This window comes from Leptidea sinapis, chromosome 26, assembly GCF_905404315.1.
Source record: "Leptidea sinapis chromosome 26, ilLepSina1.1, whole genome shotgun sequence".
Lineage (NCBI taxonomy): Eukaryota > Metazoa > Arthropoda > Insecta > Lepidoptera > Pieridae > Leptidea > Leptidea sinapis.
In genome coordinates, this window is record NC_066290.1 from 5,472,732 (window position 1) to 5,495,284 (window position 22,553).

The 22,553-nt window shown below is 36.1% G+C and overlaps 1 protein-coding gene across 1 annotated transcript in view; it reads left to right on the forward strand.

The window, feature by feature from the left end:
* The window catches only part of LOC126972570 (uncharacterized), a 30,033-nt gene that overhangs the window by 6,394 nt on the left and 1,086 nt on the right, over window positions 1-22,553 (forward strand). The window lies entirely within an intron of this gene.

A 22,553-nucleotide genomic window follows, 5' to 3' on the forward strand; every position in this document is an offset into this window, starting at 1 on the left:
ATGGTAACACGCGCCAAACCGCCGCTTAACTGCTTATACTGCCATTGAATCCGTCACACTCTAGATATAATATATAAGTTTCTTCGTACTATAATATGAATATTATACTTTAATCATAACATCAACAAATGTAGGGTTAAATAAAATCACACTTGAATGACGTGATGTTGTGTCTCAAATTTATAGGTAATACGAGTTCTGTACGAATTAAACCTGGATTTACTAAACGAAGCGGAACCTGGATTTACGACACATAAAATCAACCTGAACGTACAACAAATAAAAGTTTTTATTCTTCATTGAACTATTTTGTATGCGTTACGTACAACTTGTCCCGAAGCATGAGCGAAACGTACGCTCACGTGTTGTCAAATAACTTCGTATTTACAGCAAGTTTGAAGACGTAGCTGAAGGGGTGAAGGGAGTCGTCTTCATTGACGGTTGAAGCGAACCGCGACACTTTCACTTCTCCGTTATTGCAGTCACTACGCGCCTACTGCACTGGGGCTCGACTCTCCCCAGTGCACTCTCCCCACGCCACCCTGCAGGGCGCAAATACAAGGGTGCCTTTGAACATTTAGAATGCTCTCTACATTATTTTGCTTTTGGTAAGCAGTGAATACTGTATTGCAACCTAATCAACATTTTCGTATTGAACTACCGTAAGGTAATATATTGATGTGTCCCTATGTTAAGATCAATTTAAATAACATAATATAAATACATATAACAGGTATGAACTGTATTATCATGACGATTCTGGCTTTATCTTTTCGCTTCTACGATTTCATGTAAGCTCTCATTTCATTCCTTCACCTTCTGGTATTACAAAATCTATGGGACTGTTTTCCATTTCCATCTAATGCAATACAATAAATATACTTTCTTCAAACAAATACTATATGTGTTTAAATGAACTATCGTACATAAACAAGTGTTCACTTTGAATATTTTTACATAGCAATGCAGCGGCAATCTTAAAGAAACTGCCCCAGAAATAGCGGCTATAAAGACGATAATTACCACACCACATAATGTATATTAACACGTGTAATCATTAGGCGGACGTGTTTTAAGTCTAGACGGTCAGCCGCCGGTGCTAAGTGGGACAATGTCAATGGTAAGGGCCTGCCATTATTTGCGTAGACGTGTGCGGCTTAGCTGAGGTGACATCTGAGTAGTGACGAGTGAACGCGTTTGTGACTTGTGACGGAAGTTTACAAACAACGGCCTTGTTCCCAACCGTTAGTCACGCACTAGCTTAGAGTATCTAACCGAAAGCAGACGCATGAATTGCAGGGTATAAGTTGTTTTTAATGTCGATGAATTAGATAAAGCTATTAAGCAGGCTCAATCTGTGAAATCAGGACCATTATGCATGGATATTGTTAAATTAAAGTATTCTAAGATTTTCACGCTATTTATCGTAGATTGTCCTCAACATATAACTGTTGTGTGATTTTGAGATTATGCGAGCCCACAAATAATGACGGTAATCGAAAGCTAATTAGATCTCTCTTCTCTTTTACTCTCCTCGCTACTTCAAATTCTCTTCTGCATTAAATTGTTAGTGCGAGTGGAAGAGGCCAGGTTTGTTTGTCAGTGCCGTGGCAAATAGAAGTCCTTAATCGCTGCCTAACCTAAAAGTTACACCATGTATCAATTTAAAATATTATAAACTGAATTTGGGCATAACTAAAAAAACCAGTGGTACCACTAATACTTTTAGAGAAATAAGAATTTGCCATTTCCGCTATGTTAAGTACTCTAAGACCAATATCGATATGAGTGCTATCACTATGAATCGATTGTTTACATCGCATTGCTCTCGATTCCACGTGAGGACCATTAATTATTACGTAACACGCATTACATATAAAGTAGATTTACGACAGACGATTAACGTAACAGATTCATGAGATGACTGAAGGTCGAAACACAACCAAATTGAATGTGATATTAATAAATTTATATTAATAGTAAGTAGTATTTTTAATAACTACTTATTAAATATAAACGCTTTGATAAGGGCGACCGATTTAAGGCACCACATTAGCAAATAGATCATTTAGATATGCACAGTAGCCAATAGCGATTTCTTACGGTATGTTGTGATTATTACCTGACCAAAGAGCATTCAGTTCTCCACGCCCACTCACCCCAGTTGATTGACTGAATTGTTTGCATTGCAAATATATAGGTAAGGTATTAGGCGTCTACGGTTATATGTTTCATTGGTATTACCACTCAAATTCCCGCCAGCTCTGAGGTGTATATCTAAGGCTGAGATCAATAGAGCGTACTTAAACTTTACTTAAGTTAAACTTAGCCGAGGGTTGTCTTAGCTTAAGCTCAGCATAATTTCAGTTGTCAAATGATTATAAAAATGAAATAAATGATAAGCTTATATTACGCTCAGCTAAGTTTTACGTAAGTAAAGTCTAAGTACGCTCTCTGTCTTAAAGATTTCATCGTGTTAAAATTATCAAAAAATGTTTGTGATCTGTCCGTGTGTCCCGTTTACAAAACTTCATTGAATTTTAGCTTTACACATGCTCTTGATAGCAGTACATCTCCGATCTGAAATGTACGGCTTAGAGGACCTTTCCTAAGGCTTTCATTCGCTTTATATATTTGTGCGGGTAATGAATTATTTTCTGTGTGTATCCTTATAATTATTACTAGGTCAATAAATGCCCGTATCAGTTCAGCTACGTATGACAATATTCAAATGTAGGCAGACGGGTTATCCCGCGTCTATCGACTCGGCTATCGAGTATCGACTCGACTAGTGATTGATGGCCGATAGATAGCTCGACATTGAACCCAGCCCGCTCAAAGTAAACATATCTATTGGACTTCCTGTGACGTAGCGTGACGCGTCTCTGACGTCACGAGCGCTCTTTTTGTTTACACTATAAAAGTATATTTACATTGTTATTGCATCGGGTCGACGACCCGTTTATTGCTTTTGAGTGAAGCGATTCGATGTTTATTTGTATACTTCTATTCTAGATTGCATTCATTCATGTTCGACAAGGATTGGGCTCACTGGGTCACAGGACCAAACGAGCTATAATATAATGAAGCTAAAAAACACGTTGCATTTGAATTTTATAAATTATGATAATCATTTATGATTCGAGCATACTTATCTAATGGTAAGTTATACTATCTGCAGATTTTAATTCAGTGCTGCTTTTATATTATATTCCTTTAAACGATCAGGGTTGTTAAGTTGAGATAAAATTATTAAGTCTTGGTACCAGACATTTTTTTAACAATACCCTCATTATTTAAACAATTCTTTTTTTTTATATATCATTCCCACATGCGATCCTCTACAAAAATGACAATATATAGTCATTTATAGCGACTATATATAGTGACGTCTTCACATTAATATATTAGACGTAAGACAGTTTGCTACAAAACTCTCGGGACTAATCTCGTAAGTGCGTGCCATTTAGGGTAGGGAAGGAAGAGACGACCGCCTTGCGTGAGTTTATTAAAAATTCATCCTGCTATTGGATTCTAACGTCTTTTTGAATAAAACAAAACATATTAAGTATTTAGTGGTTGATAATAATACTTAAGGTTACTAGATAAATACATAAATTAATTTTTTTTTTACATCTACCCACATAATTTGTGATTTAAAAAAAAAGTCTTTTAAGTAGGATTGAATAAGGTTTTGTTCTTATGTGCGTTTTTGTTACTGTAAATATTCAATCTAAGTGAATATAACTAAACAGCTAAAAAATCGACGTAAACGCAAAAATGAAACAAGCAAAATGTTAAAACTTTGTGCGAGATTCACCTTTATGCTTCAGTTTGTAAAACCACAATGATAAGGATTAACTCTTCCACTGCTAAATGTAAAGTAAATCTAGAATTAATAAATAAATAAGGAAGTTAAATAAGGCAATTACTGACACTTCTAGATTGTTTCATAATCCTTGTCCTTAACACTTTCCTGGTATTGCGCTCAGAAAGAAAACGAATGCAAATAGAAGTTTTCTAATTGTATAATTAGTGTAATGTTGTGTGGGAGCTCTGGGGCGGAGCGCCAACGCGGGGGGCTTCGCAATACACCCATCCCTATAATGTTGCGACCTCCACTCTTGATCTTTTATAACAAAGGATACTGTTGGAACTCGATTGCATCTCGATTCAAACATTATTTAAATCTTTATAAAAACATGTTTATAGAAATCTATGTTAAGTTTTAAATCCCTTCATGCTCAAATTTGTTTAAAAATGTAGATACGTAAGATATTATGATATATGAACGTTTTAATTGTCTTCAAGTGTTCTTGAAAATCATAAAATTGCAATACAAAAAATATTATATTAAACATAGTAAATTTTGTTATTTAAGTTATTTGCAGTGAGTGTAAAGAAATGAAAATAAAGTATTTGTATTATATAGTTTGCTGTTTGTTGTTCATATTAATTTGAATTACTTTAATACCAGCTCAAACATTCCGGTCTTACGCCTTTGGTAATGGCAAGTTTTGGTTACAGACTACAGACTATTAAAATTCAGTAGCTGTCAAACAAGTAGATCATGATACCCGCAATTGGAATTTTAAATAATCTCACCACCGCACAAATCATCCCAATGTACATAAATATTCCTCACAAAACCTCGCTTCCAAACGACCCTACACATTAAGAATAAGCGAGATTAAATTTGTGCGAGTTCGTGTATAAATGGTAGGGGAAGGCGCCAGTACGCCTCCGCATGCGATGTCCCCCCTTCCATCTAATCTAACCCCCCTGAACTCGTGACGTCACCTTTCATTGCTTTTTTGGCAATGAAAAATAAATCTTCCTGATTACACTACACTTTCGGTATTAAAATGCCATTGTGAGAAAAAAATGGAAACAGTTTGAAAATTATTCAACTATCATTAAATGTATATAATATTTTATTATCTATGTATATAATGTTTTATTATCTATAATATAGAATATTTTCCAATGTTTCTGAAAACATGCCTTAAGAGGTAGTTATCAGAATTAATCAGCTGATCGACAGTTTTCCATCGTCTCATGACATCAATTTTGACAATGGCGGGCACTGCTTGTACCTACACTAACTTAGTAAAAGAACACTATTCTTGATTGCTTGATATACTTAATAGTTTTGGTTATTATGTTAGTTATTTACGTTTCTAAACAAACTTGTGAATTTTCAGTAACATAACTTAAAGATGTGATTTTAAATTTTTTTTCACTTTGGTAATGTTGACTTTATTATTGATATATCTATAGTTCTATATTGTATATGTATCTTTAGTTTAATATAATATTTCTTAAGTTGGAGACGTATTTTAATTATTGATCTTTGTTCAATCAGTGGCTACAGTGCCGTCAAGACAATTGCTAAGCGCCCCTACCGGTTTCTATATGGAACTAATTTTAATTCTCGAATTCGGGATCCTAGCACTGTTTTATTCGATCAACGAAGCCCGTATTTCAATTACAAGCAATAATACGCTACAGCTCTTCGTTGTGAACATACTGAGTTCAATTTGTTTTTACTATACTCACTCTGTGGTCATAGGTATGATTAGATAAAAAAAAAATAGACCATGATATTAAAATTCAAATATTTTTATTCAAAATAGGATTTAAAATAATCACTTATTGAATGTCAAAAACTACTACCCATTCAAAATGTGTGTGCTCCTGTGTTTCATCTGGTATTTGAAGAGAGTATGAGCGGCCCTGATCACTTGTGATCATGTATTCTGTACGCTGTGAATGTAATAGTGTGTTAAGTTGTGGTGGGTGTTGTGTAAGAGTACGTGGAGATCGAAGACCGGTGTGCAGCGGTCTGGTCGCTGGTGCGGCCGCGTGTTGCAACACGCGCCGGTTGGCAAGATGGTTGCGTGGTGGTGAGCGACAAGCCCGTCTTTCGACTGCGTAGGGCTGTCAAACGTAGATTAGTTTTTATTTAATAAAAAACGTCTGTGTAAATAGTCTCGTTAGAAGTTGTACTGGGAATACAAGTCTGCCTTATCGCGATAATATGGCCGCAGCTTACGAATTTAAATCTACTATCAAGTCTTATTTTCCACAATAACCTCTTAATATATTTTCTTGATTTTATCACTTCACACTATACTAGTGGGTAATCTATCGACTAAATATCGTGGTGGTAGAAGCACTCTCATAATTTGTCCCCAAACGCGCCAAAAGAAGCGTGACTTCAAAAATCGAGTAGAGAATCTTTTTCAATTAATGGTCTTGAAAAAGTCCACGTGGTAATGCATCCTGAGGTATTGTGGTTCCCTGTCACTTTTTGAGTATTCTCAACGGGTTTGTAGATGAAAGTCTTTGCTTTCAACCGCGTATTGTCTTGTGTATATAAAATTTAACGCGATAAGCTAACAATTAATACGTATGTTTGAGTTCACGGGTCGAAAAGCAAGAGAAAACTTGAATCATAATGAGCAACATATAGGTCCACGTTAGATGTCCAACATTAAGCAAACAGGCTGGAATGATTAGGAATGTATTCTCTTGAATGAAGCCGCTAGTCAAACAAGATTCTCTCTCACCGCGCGCCCGCGCCTGACAGCTCGATTGACAGCTGTCGTGTGACAGCCCTGGCCGCGTACGCTCCAGCACTCGTGCGACGCGCGTGTGTGGGTGACGTCAACGCACCACTTTCACCATACTTTCGTCGCCGTGCTAAAAAACGCACATATCTATTAATACATGCGATACGCTGTCGTAGCACGACGATGCGCTTCATATAAGTTGCTAGCCAATCAAAGGACCGCCCTCAAAGCTGACACTCAACTCGAAATAAGAAAAAGTCAATAGTCATTATTTCCAACAACCTTCTGTAATAGCTTTAACCGAAATTAAAAAGCTTTAAATTCTGGGTTATATAGCTAACTTGTTAATTTTTTTAATAATTTTAAACGTGCAAAGGATATTCTCGTATCTCTTTATTCCTCGTATTCTGGAAGCCATTTGCCATCCAAGAGCAGTTTTGATATTATAAAGTACATAGTTAACAGTAAATTGACAAAAAATAACAAAACAAACACAGCACACATCCGCGAATCATCACGATTCACAAATGAATGCTAATTTTAAAGTTTAGTCTCGCGACAATAATACGCTACAGTTCACTCCGAATTGGACAAGTAAAATCCATTTGTGCTATCGCGCCTGTCTAATTAAGCTCTGTCATAGACTTCGAAGGCTCTATTACCGAACTTGAGCAAGATATAGAATGAATGCGTTTTATGCAAAAGTAATAAGGTTGAAATTAAAAGAGTTTATCATTTCGTGACAATTACGGTACCGCCCTTGCTTCGCCGCAATCGATAGGCCTCGTGCGGGGGCGGACGAGTACGGGGGGAGTAGCGCGCGGGGGGGGGGGGCGGGGGTCATTACTTATGCAAACGAGAAACGGTACTACCATTCTCACCAAGAAACTTCGTTCCGTCGTAGCCACAACGTCGGTGACGTTGGTATTTCTTGGTGGTATGTATTTATTGATTCTCAAGGCTATATGGAAGGCTATCTCAAGGCTATTTCAGAGTTAGACCTTCCTTAGTAACTCAATCAATTAGATAAAGAAAGTCTTTAACCAACCAACACTAATAATATTATCTACATCTAAAAGTATAATAAATAAAGTAATATTTATTAAAGCCCTAAGTTTGGGTACATTTGGAAGTCATACCTAAAAGGTACAAAGTGTCCAATTACATATTAGTTGGTGCATATTTTAGTAAAGTTTTGTTTTTGAGTCAGAATTTTAAAGTAAATAGAAAAGAGCTCTATGGTAACAGGTTGAACTATGTTGGTATCCAATCGAAGATCTTTATATAATTTTTGAGTAATATGGCAAATAGCCATACTGGTTGGTATTGGGTTTCAGTAGAGCTATTAGTATGTTAGTAGTAAAAATCACTAGAGAACACTATATCTTTTAACCCCCTTATTCATAATAGTCTGCTAACTTAAAGCATTGCTAATTCTCACTCTGTTTTCTTCTATTGACCTAAGTCAGAATGAGAAAAAACACTCCTTATCGGCTGTTTTACGTTAGCGGACCATTATGAATAAGGGGGTAAGTCGTCCGTGAACATTAAATCTCCGTGAATTATTTAATTATACATAGTTTATTATTCCAGGTAATGTTTTTGTGATAGAAATATATTTTAGGTTGTAAATTAGATCAAAATATCAAAGCATTGCAGTTACTTATTCAATTTAAAGTTATTTACGATATAAGTCTGTAAATAATAGTATATTAATTATAAGTTTTATTAAAAATTATAAATATTTTGGAAATTAATTGAATTCACTTAGATAGCAGTAATATTTTAGTGTTTCTTGTTTATCCTTTTGAAATAAACTCTTTTCACTAAGTGTTAACAATAGATATCTAAGCGTCTGTTTACATTTCTATACGTTTCAATTAATTATTGGTATATATTATATGGTGGTAACGTTCGACTTAACCGAAGTGAAGAATCTGCAAACTATAAACAAGAGTTAAGTCGAGCTCATGAAAAACTGTCGCGACGAAACCAAGTAGCGATAAGTTTTCGCGGGAAAACTCATTCTCGAGCTGCGGAGTTGAGAGAGCTAGTACATAGCCGCCCCTATCTTTACATAAGGTATATATTTACGTTACGAGAATATCAGATAGCTCAGTTCAGAGAATGCTCTCGTATGGACAGACGTATTTCATCACACTCAAACTTTGTACGATGTTTAAATGGACTTTGATATGCTGACCACCGATGTTGCGTTTTAGTAATAGATGGTACCTGAAGCCATACATGATGTAGATATAAATAATATTTTATTTGCTTATACATTATTAAAGGCATAAAGGCATTTATTTTTCTCAAAATTGTTTCCTTTAGAATTATTTTTGATGTCATTTCTAATAACTACTAGATAGTACTACCGCTTCGGAAACAAATGGCGCTCTGAGCGGCGCAAGAAACTCTCCCAGCATTCTTTTTTTGCGCTCTTTTCAATAAAAATATACAATATTGTACAATTATTTCTACCGCTATAAAATAATCACAATCTAGTCCCAGGTTGTCCGATCATTTAGATATTCAGCAGTGGAGTAATAGGATTTACGACAAAGCCATTTTTTTATAAAACATTTAAATTTATTTAGACTGAAATCTATAGAGTTTACTTAGACTTTCCTTACGTAAAACTTAGCTGAGTGTAATAAAACGCGAACTTAACTTTTGTCTGTCTTAACGTAGGCTCACCATAATCTAAGTTGTCAAAACGAATAAAAGATTATGCTAAACCTACACTCAAGTTTTTATAAAGTCTTAAGTACGCTCTATAGATTAGTGTCAGCTTATAACTTACTTGTGATATCGACTGCAGCTGAAACGTATAGTCCGCAGTAACGGCCTTTATATTTTTTAAAGGTTGCTGCTGTTTAATCGGGATTCATTGATTAATTAGTATTCCTACCACCCGACTTTTTAGAATAGTGTAGCATATATTAAAATACTATAGCTTTTAAAATTAAATGCTTTTTTCTTAATAATTTAAGAACAAGTATTAATGTATTCTACATAATAAGTAATTAATAGATATATTTAAAGGAAAGAAGGGAACGTTTAGATATATTATGTTATCTTCATAAGTATATTTATATTTAAACTTTGTTAATCTTAGTTAAAATGCTGTCTAAATAAAAATAAATAGTACTTTGTTCAATAATGGCAATGTAATTATTCATATTCAATGAATTAAAATTCGTAACTCTGTAATCTATGTTATTTGCTCTGTGTTCTATGATTTCAATGACAAAGCCGAAATAAAGAATATACCACAAATAACATCATAATAAGCTTCCACTTCTATTTCTATAATAAGCTGCAATGTGAAAAATTTATTCAGTTCAGGTTTGTTTCAGACAGTGACAGTTGACACACGACTAAGGAGAAAAGTGTGCTTACATTGTCTTTAATCACACCTTTGCCGTTCCTCTATCAGACTGTCAATGTCATTGTGTGATTCTTGATGAAACTTATTTGTAAATAGTTACGAAAAACATTTTCAATGTAATGATAATAATTAAATAACAGTAAGAACCGATGTGAGAATGTTGCAAGTTGTGTTATCAGGGCGCGTTATCAGTACTCAAGGTGACGGCTCGATGTAACGCTGATTGCTCGCTCTTATCACACACTACCTATTATTATTCAACTTTAATACCAGCTCGAGATTTTAATAATATTTCCGAGGAAGTTCATTGCCACTGTGTCGTGTAGTCGACATGACGGTTAAGGCTGATATAGACCTTACTTAGCTAAGTGTGAGCTTCGAATAATTTTTGATTTTGTTTGTTTGTTAATTTGACAGCTGAAATTATGGTGATCTTTAAAGCTAAGGCGGACGTTTCAAGATCAAATCAGGGACGTCTTGAAAAAAGGCCAGATCAAGAGTACCCTAAATCGGAGAGCATGTATGTAAGGAATAATGAAAGTGGACGAAGCGAAACAAGTATGTAAGGATCGTAGCAAGTGGAAAGAAGTGGTCTCTGCCTACCCCTACGGGAAAGAGGCGTGATTTTTATGTATATGTATTTAAAGCTAAGACAGCCCAATGCAAAAGTCAAGTTCGCAGTTTATCACGCTCAAAGTCTGTGCAAAGTCTAAATACGTTTTATAGAACACAGCCTAATAGTTAGCGGTGCGCGGGAAAAGTAAGTAATTATGGATATGGGAGCACGTGCTCAGATGACATTAACAAAGTTTCTCGATGCGGAGAAAAGTTTGTGACTTGTACGCCAGGACTGTTATGTATGCTCTGTGGCAGCAGTCGCAGTTGTGAGTCAACGAATGGCGCCCTCGTCCGACGCCCGTCTGCCCCCATACAAAATTTATACCCAACGTGGGCGAACCCCTCCAAACACTCCCAATACACAACCCACCCAAAGACGGCGAGACAAAGACTATTTTCGCTGGAACGGAGTCGGCTAGACAAAGGAGTTGGAGCAATTTTCCCGAAAACAAACCCTAACTCCATCGGGGTATAGTTTGTTATTTATGAGGCTGTGAAACTCACGTGCTACGAAGCGATCTGTCATGACGTCATCCGCGGCGGCCAATCGTAAAACTTAAAAATAAAACTCTTTGTAATCAGAGCTATCATTAGTACCCGTATATATAATACAAACCTATGCTTATAGATATCACTATATCTACATCGCCGTAGAAGTTAGAACAAATTGAAAAGATACAGATAAAATAGAAGAATAGAATGTACCTAGATACGTATGTACAGAAGAAAAACATTAAAAAATAACTTTTAGACAGCCGCTCCAGAGTTTCCCTATAATTCCCGCTTGGCATGTTTCGTCTCGAGAGCGTGTGCTCTCATCTCCTTAATTCGTCCTTCGCAGAGCCCCTGCTCCCGGCCGGGAGGGTGCCCACTCTCTCGTTAACTGGAGTCCCCCTTATTTATACCAATGCGAGGAGGCAGGCGGGGCGGAGCGCTAGGGATGGGGCGCTCCATCGACGTTCGTATACCTCTCTCTATGTACTGGTGAATTAAGAGCGAGCTTTCATTTTACTTTAGAGCTTCTACGACCGTGTGCGCGCTTTTCAGACGACTTTCGTGTGCGGAGTGTCTCTACAATCAACTGTACACTCTAAGAGAACAGCATAGGGTCGAGTATTATTTTGTTCTACTCCCACTTTTTATAACTCTTACTGGGGTGGGGCAGCGGGTCTGCCAGTATAAGCACTTTTTTTTGACGTACGTTTTTTATGTTTTACTCTGAATTTACTAAGATAACGATGTCACAATGAGGAAAGCGCTTTCCCGGAACGCTTTTCATATTTTCACTGTTGCAATTCAAAGCGCCATGTTGAAAGATAAGTTTGATTTTCTATGAATGCTCAGTTAGCTTTCATTAGTTTAGAAAAATTAAAAATAAATTTTAATGGCGCTATCTAAAAATATTTTAAATGGTTTTAAAGCAGTGGGAGAAAAAGGGGGGCTAAGTTTACGCATAACATCTTCAGAGAAAGTGAAATTTAGCGCAACTTTGGAGAAATACAACTCTACTCACTCCCCTGCCCTTATCGCGACGTCTTGGGGTGGCTTCAGGGGGCAATCCAACGTAAAACAATATTACTTAAATATATTCTACTGGTTGTTACTACATGTTTGTTATTTTCTACTATAAATCTGTATATAAAACAAATACACACCATTCAGTTGAGAAAAATATTTCTTTTAGAAACGTGAATATATATTATTTCCAAATTTTTTAAAGTCTAAGTGAAATAAACATAATTCAATTAGGCTTCAACCAAGCGCTTTTGAACCGTACCTATAAATATTTCTTTAAAATTACTAAATCTAACATAAGTTCAGAAAGAGTAGAAGCTCGTGAGAAGAACATACAAGAAACTCAACGGCCACTCATTTCAATCAATATTTTACAATGTCTGTAATATACAAAATAAATTAGTTTGTAAGTTGCTGTATCCAATATATGAATTGTGTTCAAAGTTAAAGGCGTTCTAAATATAAAAAATAAATTTTATAAATATAAATTATCCTATATTGGATTCTTATATATATATTATAATATACCTTTAGAGCTTAAATTCATTGTTTGTGTATGGATACTTTGTGAACATGATGGTCGTGATTACTGTCATAATAATTTAGTAATAGCATCCAACAAATAAAATGATTTATCAATAACAGGTCCACCTGTAGTACCACAAGTAGAACCCGTTCACGAGTTGACGCATGAACCAGCAAGGACCAGCCATCGTCCGTTAGATTACATATATATATTATTAGAGATCAACAAGAGCACAACAGCCCGTAACAGTTGAACGACCTGTGTTAAGGTGTCGCTTTCGGGCAGGTTATTTAGTGCGAGAGGGGGTGCGGGGTCTCGGGCGAGAGGTGGTAGGTGGTGGGTTGGTGCGGGTCGCCAGGTCGCTGGGCAACACAACTGGGTCACTCCAGGCTCCCAACCACCCACCAATTATGTACACGCTCGTTACCGGACACGCGTTTTTCAATCACATCCATATTTAATTGGGCATCACTGCTGCTAATAAATACTATTTTCACGAGCTTTATTCGCTTGTACTGAAATCTAGGTTGAATTAAGGGAAGCTCTGTTGATGAGGTATTATGTGTTGCACTATTATATAAATATAAAGCTCTTTTTGTGATCGTTTATGTGTCCGATAGACGAGTCATTATCATCGTCATATCAGCCGGTAGACGTACACTGCTGGACAAATGCCTTCTCAAAAGATCTCCACATCCAACGTATTCCGGCTTTCTTGACCAGATCATCGGTTCATCTTGTGAGGGGCCTGCCAACACTACGTCTTCCGGTACGTTGTCGCCATTCGAGCACTTATTATCCCAACGGCCATCTGCCTGTCGAAATATGTGCCCTGCCACTTCAGTTTCGTAATCATCTGGGCTATGTCGGATGTAATATTATAATGAACGAGTAAAAATACATTATTTTTGATAAACTATTTCTCAACTTATAACCGAACAAATATCATTAAAAGCAATCTGTTTTGGATCTTCTTGGCACTTCTGATATGAAGTATTGTCATATAGAATACTTTGTTAAATGTCGCTCGTGACCATGCTGTCTGTAGAGTACGCCAATTGTCGAGTTAAATCTGATACATACCGCCCAAACGTTGAAACTTGAGAGAAAGAATTAAAAGTATAGATAAATGTCTTATATATTCTTGATATATTTACTTTACAATGCTCTTCAACAAGAATTGTTCCTATAATAAAACCTGGATGAATATTGTCACTGACCACATAAAAATGCGGCGTATAATAATATTTTTGCCAGCTTTTATAATGTAATTTAAGAAGTATATTATGATGTGACTTAAAAAATCAATGTTTAAACCTCATGACCAGTCGCTCCGTAAACCTTTGAAACAACATTTAAATATCGGGAAACTCAAAAATAGAAATATGATGAATTTGGAGTTTAGTATGTATGTATGTATGATTGTTAATAACATCACAGAGTGCTATAGACATATTAATAAAATAAAGATACATAATTTTAAAATGGGTTAATATCCATAGCCAATGCTGTTTAATTTGTTTGTCTTATTATATAATATTGACACACTTTTTACACAAATTATCTTGCCCCAAGTTAAGCATATATAGCCTGTGTTATGGGTTACAAGACAATGATATATTTAACACAATATACTTACTTAAACATACATAAATTCATATAAACATACATAAATACATTTAAACATCCATGACTCGGAAACAAACATCCTATTATTATTCATCATAATCATCATATAAATGCTTGCACCTACCGTTATTCGAACCCGGGACCTCTAGCTTAGTAGGTAGGATCGCTAACCACTCGGCTATACGGGTCGTCTTATAGTTCGGGGTACTAGCGACTAGTAGTAATAGAAGGTCTCAAGAAAGTAGTAAAGTTAGGTGTAACTTGTTGCATAGATGCAGCTCAAAGGGTGGTAAGGGCGCGGGTGAGGGAGGCTGTCTTCCAGTGAATGAGCGCGTGATGCGGCCGGCATCGTATGGAGATACCGCCATTGATAACCCTGACCCCTTATCCCTTATCACGTCTGTCAATTGCTCCCACTTCAGCCTACCTACTACACATTTGATCCACTACTTAACTGATATAACTATGTGGTTAACACTGAGATCTATAGAGACTTTACTTACGTAAAACTTAGCTGAGTGTAAGCTTAGCATTATTTTTGAGTTCGTTTTTTTAGTCATTCAAATTATGCTGAGCAATAAGGTAAGACAGCCCAATGCAAAAATCAAGTTCGCATTTTATTACACTCAGCTAAATTTTATGTGAGTAAAGTCTGAGCAAAGTCTAAGTATGCTCTACAGATGCCTTAGGGTTTGTTTGGGATAGGTAGGTTTTGTCGCATTTTTTTATAGGTACAACTGATGCAACTAGTATATAACTCATGTAAAGCATTTTCAAGTTGATGCAACATGGGTTGCCAGACACAATCAGTGAAAACGTGTACGTCCTCCGTAACAGCTGGCAACACTCCAGTGATTCCTCTGGTGTTCAAGACTGCATGGATGGCGGATACCTTTAGAATGGCTCGTTTGTCCGTCTATAAAAAATAATCCCAACATCGATCCCACTTCTGCCAAATTTCTCATAAAATCCTTTTTTGCATTCGGTTACCTATAAAAGAGAGCAGATATACCTTAAAAACATTAATGATATCAAATACGCACCAGTATTTAGTATAGCATTGATAAAAACTAATATGTAGCGATCGTCTAGACCTGACAGTAAACAAAAGTTAGTTAACGAGCGTTATCGGAGACGGGGGAGTGTCATAAACAACCGATCATTAAGTGCATATAAAGTGCAACCTTGACATTGGCCGCCCTAATGTAACTTGTTAAGCGCGGTTAAGTTATTTACAAACCGCAGAGCTTAAAGCAGCTATATTTCTCTATTACAACAAGGGTCGGTAAGTGATTACAAGCGGTTTATCTGTTCTCTTACCTTTCTATTTCATTGCGGGTTCTATTTTGAAACTAAATTTTCCAATTCTGATTATATTCGAATGTATTCAGATGGTAGCAATGTTTCGTTGCCCCATGCTGGTGGTGTTAGTGACAGCAAAACAATGTCTCAGTTGTTTTTCAATGTCATGTCTTATTTTTTTCGAAGTGTCATTTTTGGATGAGTTGTTCACATGTAAAATTATCGCGGGTTCGCAAGGCTTGTTCAATGTCAGGTGGTGCGACGCGGCGGGTGTTGAATGATCGTTAACGACGCGGAGGCGTCATTACTCTCCCCATTAATCACTGAAACAATCGGCCGATATCTCGCTATTTACAAGCCGGGAGCACGTGCTCGCGTACTACGGAGTGTATTGACCCATTTAGATAGCTCGACCTTCGCGCGGCTATTGTGAGCGAAAAACATAAAAATAAGTTTTATTGCGGCGTCGTTATGCGTATCGCGGCATGCCACAGTTGGCCACAATGCCACCGTGCCTCCGTTCGCCACGCCACACCGACACACCGCCCGCCCCGACAGCTGATCGCTACGTGACATTTTTATTTTATTCACTCTTCCGGGATTCTCCGAGATGTGACGTCATTCTCACCCCGTACTGTCTGATTTATTAGCCGCGGCCCGCAGCCCGTCTGTATCAATTGATATTGACACGCTTTCACGCTGTCGTAAACACAACAAATAACAGTGTCATATTTTGCTTTCGTACATCCATGTATAACATTATTTTGATATAATGTTCTATAATATAATGTCGTGTTGTTTGGTAAACAGTGGTTGTGGTGTAACGTACCTAATGTATGGCTACCATGTCTGAGACAGACAATACCTACACAAGCGTATCGATAAATAAAGCGGGCGAGAGAGAAGATTATCTCTAATGGAGAAACTGCAAGATAGAAAAGGAAAGCGAATCTATATTCAAATTTTTTTATTCAATATATCATATAAAATCACTTATTCAACGTCTAAAACTGTCATCCATTCAAAATAGATTGCCTCAGACCTGAGAAGAACGGGCGCAAAAAAATCGGACTTTTTTATTTCATAAAAGAAATGGTATATAGTACAATAAACATTTATAATAAAATAGTGTATCATTTATGTAATAGTAACTTTTACCAGACAAGCGTTTTTTAACAATTCTTTTAAATATTGTTACACATTTGTTTTGTTCATATTGTAAAAGCATATATATATACATACATTAACCCCACAAAAGACTTACTAACTCGACTTAACCAAGTAGTAGGCATAACAAGTTTATGTTTGTTCCTCGTGATAACATTATGATTGTCGCAGTTTCTAGCAAATTATCAGGGATATATTTAGATGCAACAGTCAAAATATTTATTTCTTTAATTTTGCTAGAATCGGTACAAAAGAAGTATGTATTTAAAAAGATAACTAAAGCAAATTAAGTGGCACGAGAAAAAATTTGAGCTTCGAAGGAACAACACCGACATTCCTTTAGGTGATCGTCGACACTCGTTCTTGGAAGCGGTCGCGTCATGTTTGTACAAAAACCTACAATTATTTTCCCTTTCAATACATCAAGTGGCAACTCATAAACACACACGTTTGTAAACAATGCATTTCGGGAATACCCCCGCTTTTTATGCGGGAAGTGGGAACGCATTCCTCGGGAATTCCTTTTGTTTGCTCCTTAGCGGTATTCAACACCTTGCTTAAAGCACGGCTATTTAACTGTTCACTAACAGGCGACTTACTTTGGCTGGCTGGAATCGATTTGTCAATCAAGTGTAAATCATATAACTTCACTTTTTTGTATGTAAAAATAAACTCTACGCCAGCTGATACAAGTAGCAATTTTTCTTACGATTTACTTTACAATGGTTATTAATTACTTTACGCTTCTTCTCTCTCAGATCGCCATTTGTTTCCGAATCGGTAGTAGTGTATAGTATGTTAGAAATGACATCAAAAATAATTCTAAAGGAATCAATTTAGAGAAAATAAATGCCTTTTATAACTATACTGTATATATTTTAGACTTTTTGGGAGCTGAAGCCTTCCTCATGAATCTGGTTATCATATACAGAAGAATTATTAGAATCGAACGCGTAGGTCTACAGATTAGCACATTCAAACAAACAAATACTTCTCCTACTTACATTTAATTAAATGGCATATATTATTTTTATTACGTGAATATAATTCAATGGTCTATAAATAGTTGAATTAAAAAAACACCTATATTTAAACTTCTAATTGAGATATTACATTTCGCCAGCATTTACAAATTATCTTTTAACTAAACAATGCTTAAATAAAAACATACGTAATCAGATAATTCATATATATATTGTAATAGAGACCAAATAATATTGTCAAATAATAAAAATACGAATTATGTTTTGGTAGTTTAATGTAGGTACTTCAAAAAAAAAAACCGTCTGTCCTCTTATAAACGCAGTGTAAAGTTACTCCAAGTTTGCATTTACCTCAATAACTTCTTTGACAAAAAGTTTTAAATTTGGAATAACTTTACTTGGGTTATTAATAACACAGAATAAGGAAAATATTCGCGGTGTAAAACAGCTGCGTTTAAAATGTATCTAAACGGAGCAGTGGTGAAATAAAAAGCTCGATTCGAAGCTGCGCAGTCGCCGGCGACGGGCGACGGGCACCAAACAGGATGTAAGACTGGTTGTACACACTCGCGCGCGGCGTGTTGGTACGCACGCACACAGGCGCGCGCGGCCTCGCCTCGCACGGAAATGTGCGTGCCAGTTGCCAGTCCACGGACCGGCTGATGCCGCCTTGCCTCGTTGGCTGCGCGACTCTACGACCCGAAAACGAATTCACTCTGTCCCGCTTTTATATAACATACTTGAAATGCTTACGCCTGCGATAATTATCTTATATTTCGTTGCATAATATCACTGAATTTGGTACCGGCAAATACTATTTAGAATCTACCTACATATTTAGCGAAAAGATCGAGCACTTTTTATGAACTGCATATTGTGTTTTCTTTTTAATTTCTACTTAATTCGTTATTGTTAGAAAATCAATATCACCGTATTAAACATTTTCCCGTTTTTAAAAGCGATAAAAAAACATATTTTCATATTACCTACATAATATGTACATGCAATTAATGAATTTGGATGAGTACTAGATATATATTCTGATTATCTAATATAATAAAACATATGAGTTTATCTTTTAAGTTTTCTAACTTCTTTGAAGTAAGTAAAACATGACCAACAACATGGTTATGCGATATATATTGTTAGATTAGATTGATAGATTCATCATCATCAGTTTGAAATGACTTTCTTGCTACTTCTTCTCATTAAAGCTCAACCTTTTTCAATGTTGTGCTAAAGGGTTAAAAGAAAAAGCTATTGACCTAGATGAATAAAGTAATTTTGATTTCACTTGATATAACATCAATCAAACGAATCAAACATAATATAATTTGCAATAAATCCACGTGATGAAGAGCTTATTTCAAGTATTATTGTAAGCGGTAGCGAATGAAATTGAGCATGAACGAAGCGATAGCAATTGTAAACATTGAAAACAATTGCTTGATGCGTAAAGCACTTGCTTATCTCGATCTAATCTCACAGGTGGCAGGCCCGGACCCTTCTCAATGAACACAGCCAGTTCACGTACTCTATAAGTGTACAGAAATGGTCCTTCTAATGGGTCATTCAATCGAGGCTTCACAAACTTTATATTGCGAATTAACATTAACTTCACGCTATTGAAATTTATGAATGAACACACAAAAAACTACTATTTGGATCATTTGTAGTAAATCATTACTCTTTTTATAAACACTTGTGGGGATATACAACAAAGACGCAATCATAAAAACATATCAACATACGACTATGCTTTGTTTGATTTCAGTCCTAATTTCGGTTTAAATAGAGCTCGTTTTGCGATCATCAAAATCGCGTACGTATTATGCTAAAAAACATTATGTAAAATTATTACATTCCATTCACCTCTGCTACAAAGTATATTTCAATATTTAATTAAATGTATGTTTTTAGGTTATAACCGATGTGCAGTGTTGATAAAACTTATAGCTTAGTAAACTAAGTATCTAGTTGATGTTATAGCGAGTATAATACATAGCTCGTTGATACAAGCGGCCCGGCTACGCGGTGTTATTGTGTTGGCTGTGTGTGTGCGCCCGTCCACGCTCACACACACAAGCACAGTCCCTCGACCTCCCGCATTTCTTTCCCCGCTTCTGCTCCCGCCGCCCCGCTCCCCTACTCGACCCTCGCTCGCTCGACATCGACATGGTTAAACGCGCGCTGTGGCAATGCTTTACTGCTATTTATTCGTTCTTCACAATGCCGTAGAAAGTCCGTTCGAAGCGCTTCGACGCTCAAATTTTTCCTGCCTTACCGTTAGTAGTTTCAACAAAATCAGTACATTAACAATGATTATACCATGTGTATATTTTAATACAAGCTAAGATTGAGACAGACAATAATAAATTTCAGCATACAGTAATAATATGAGAGTCAAATACTTACGTTCAACTTTCAAACTGTAGATTGTACAACTCAAGCTGAGAACTCAACAAGCGAGTCGCTGAGGCTCAGAAAAAGAACTTTACGACAAGATTAGAAAGAGCGCTCGGAGCGGCAACGTCGCATGGCCACGTTCCGCGCTACAGCGGCAACGCCTGGGCGACGTCATATACTAAATTTATTATCATGAGCGCCAGCGCTGGCGACAACGCTGCTATTTTATTTGCTTCTTATATTGAGCTGCGTTCTTGTCTTGATTCAGTTTTAATTATTATAGTAAGACTTATTCAAATATATTGTTGTTAATTAAACTACCTTTTAATATTTCTGTAACTATAGATATTCAATAGATTTGTATTATTGGCGGAATAAAGAAAAGTGATGACGGATCAACTAGCGTTTAAGCAACCAGTGGTTATATTTGAATTGATAAAATCGTACTTATCATTTCATTTGCCATCAAAATATCTAATACTTACCTACTAAAGGTTTAATGGTTTGAAAAAATTTCTCCCTTAATAAATTAAGTTAGTACTAGGTATGTACTTACCTAGTTATGACATTAGAATATAAATTTAAATTCAACTTCGATAATTGACAGGTGGGTAGTACCATTAATACTGCTTTTTTTTACGTTTAGGTACAACTCTTAAAAATTGTTCGTGCTTACTATAATGTAACTTAAAAACTAGACAACAGATTATTAATGTAGGATCGTGGGTAGGTATGCAATTTTTAAGTAGGTAGAAGCGTGCCGTTCCTACGACAGGTGTTTTGGCATCTGCCGAGTAGTGCCTGAGTCCATAGACACGAAAAGGAGTTTTTTTTTTAATATTTCTTTGTCTCTCAGGTGTGCTGTGTGCGGTATTAGTTGTTTCAAGTGCATAAACACTTGTGATATCTAAATTGATTCCAATTTTGAGGCGTAAACAAGTTCACAAATAAACAGATTTTTATGAGATCAAGTATCACCTAGTTCTAGTAGGCACTGTATTTTATTCATGTTAATTCTAAGAAAAATAATTTTAAAAAATACAGTTTTGCAGCATTTTTGGATATATCCCAGGCATTTGATCGAGTGTGGCATGACGGACATCTTTTCAAAATAAGAAAAAATCTACTATAGGTAGATTTTTATAACTTCTACAAACTAATAAAGTACATACCTAAGCGACAGACACTTTTTTGTAAAACAAGGAGATGCATTAACATATTTATATGCTATCAAAGCTGGTGTTTCGCAAGGCAGCGTCATGGGTCCCACATTGTATCTGCTTTTTACAGCTGACCTCACTACGACCGATGGAGTAGTTACTGGAACATTTGCTAATGACACAGCAATTCAATGGACAAGTAACCAGCCATTGCAGCACAAAAGCTCCAAAAAAGTCTCGATCTAGTATCCAAATGACTCAAAAACTGGACTGTAATGGCTTCTAAATAATAAATCACGACTCTCACTTCAAAACAAACTATTGCTTTATAAAAGCATAATAAAACCCATATGGACATATTATGGCTTACAACTTTGGGGAACAGCAGAAAAATCAAAGATCGAAATAATACAGAGATACCAGTCAAAGATACTAAGAATAATAACGAACACACCTTGGTATATCTCACATATTAAACTCCATCATGACCTCTACATCAAAAATATTATAGAAGAAATCTCGGAAAGGTCAAAAGCGTACAAGAAGCGAATTATTAATCATCTAAATATGCTGGCAGTCAATCTTATGAAAACCCAAACAGTTACTTGTAGACTAAAAAGAAAGATTCCTTAAGACCTCTGAGAGGAACAACAAGAATAAACGAAGCAGTCACTGGACGGCTTCCGTGCAAGCCCTTTAATTAAATAAAATCTTACAGATAGCTGAATATCTGCAAGATTGATAGATTGCAATAAATAATTATAATAAAAAAAATGTAAATTCTATCGTAGTATCGATGTCGAATAAAAAAAAGGATAAGATTATTAGATTAGTTTTACATTAATCAAAAATTTAAAGTTATCTATAACTTCTGTAAACAAAACGATTAGTCAAATAGTAAGCGAACCCAAAGCGTATCTAGTGTTGGACTTTTGTAAAGATACAATTTAGTAGTATTTACGTCGAGGAATGCGGGCGCCTCTCTCGTTTTCTCGGGTAAATCCCACAGTGGAGTCCCGACTCGGATCTCTACCTGGGCAGAACCCTCGTTGGGGTTGCACCCCGAACACATTGTGCCTAAAAAAGGGAAGGGTCGCTCACAATGGCGCGCTGGGTTGCTTCAGGTACTGCGATGCAACGTTCAACTTTATATTGTTAATAGCTGTTCTTTTAAACGTGTGATTTTCACTGTAAAGTTTAAATAGACTGAATATGCAAGCATGCTGCTATTTTGATATCTTTTTTGATACTTTTTCCTCACCATCTTTATATTGTATG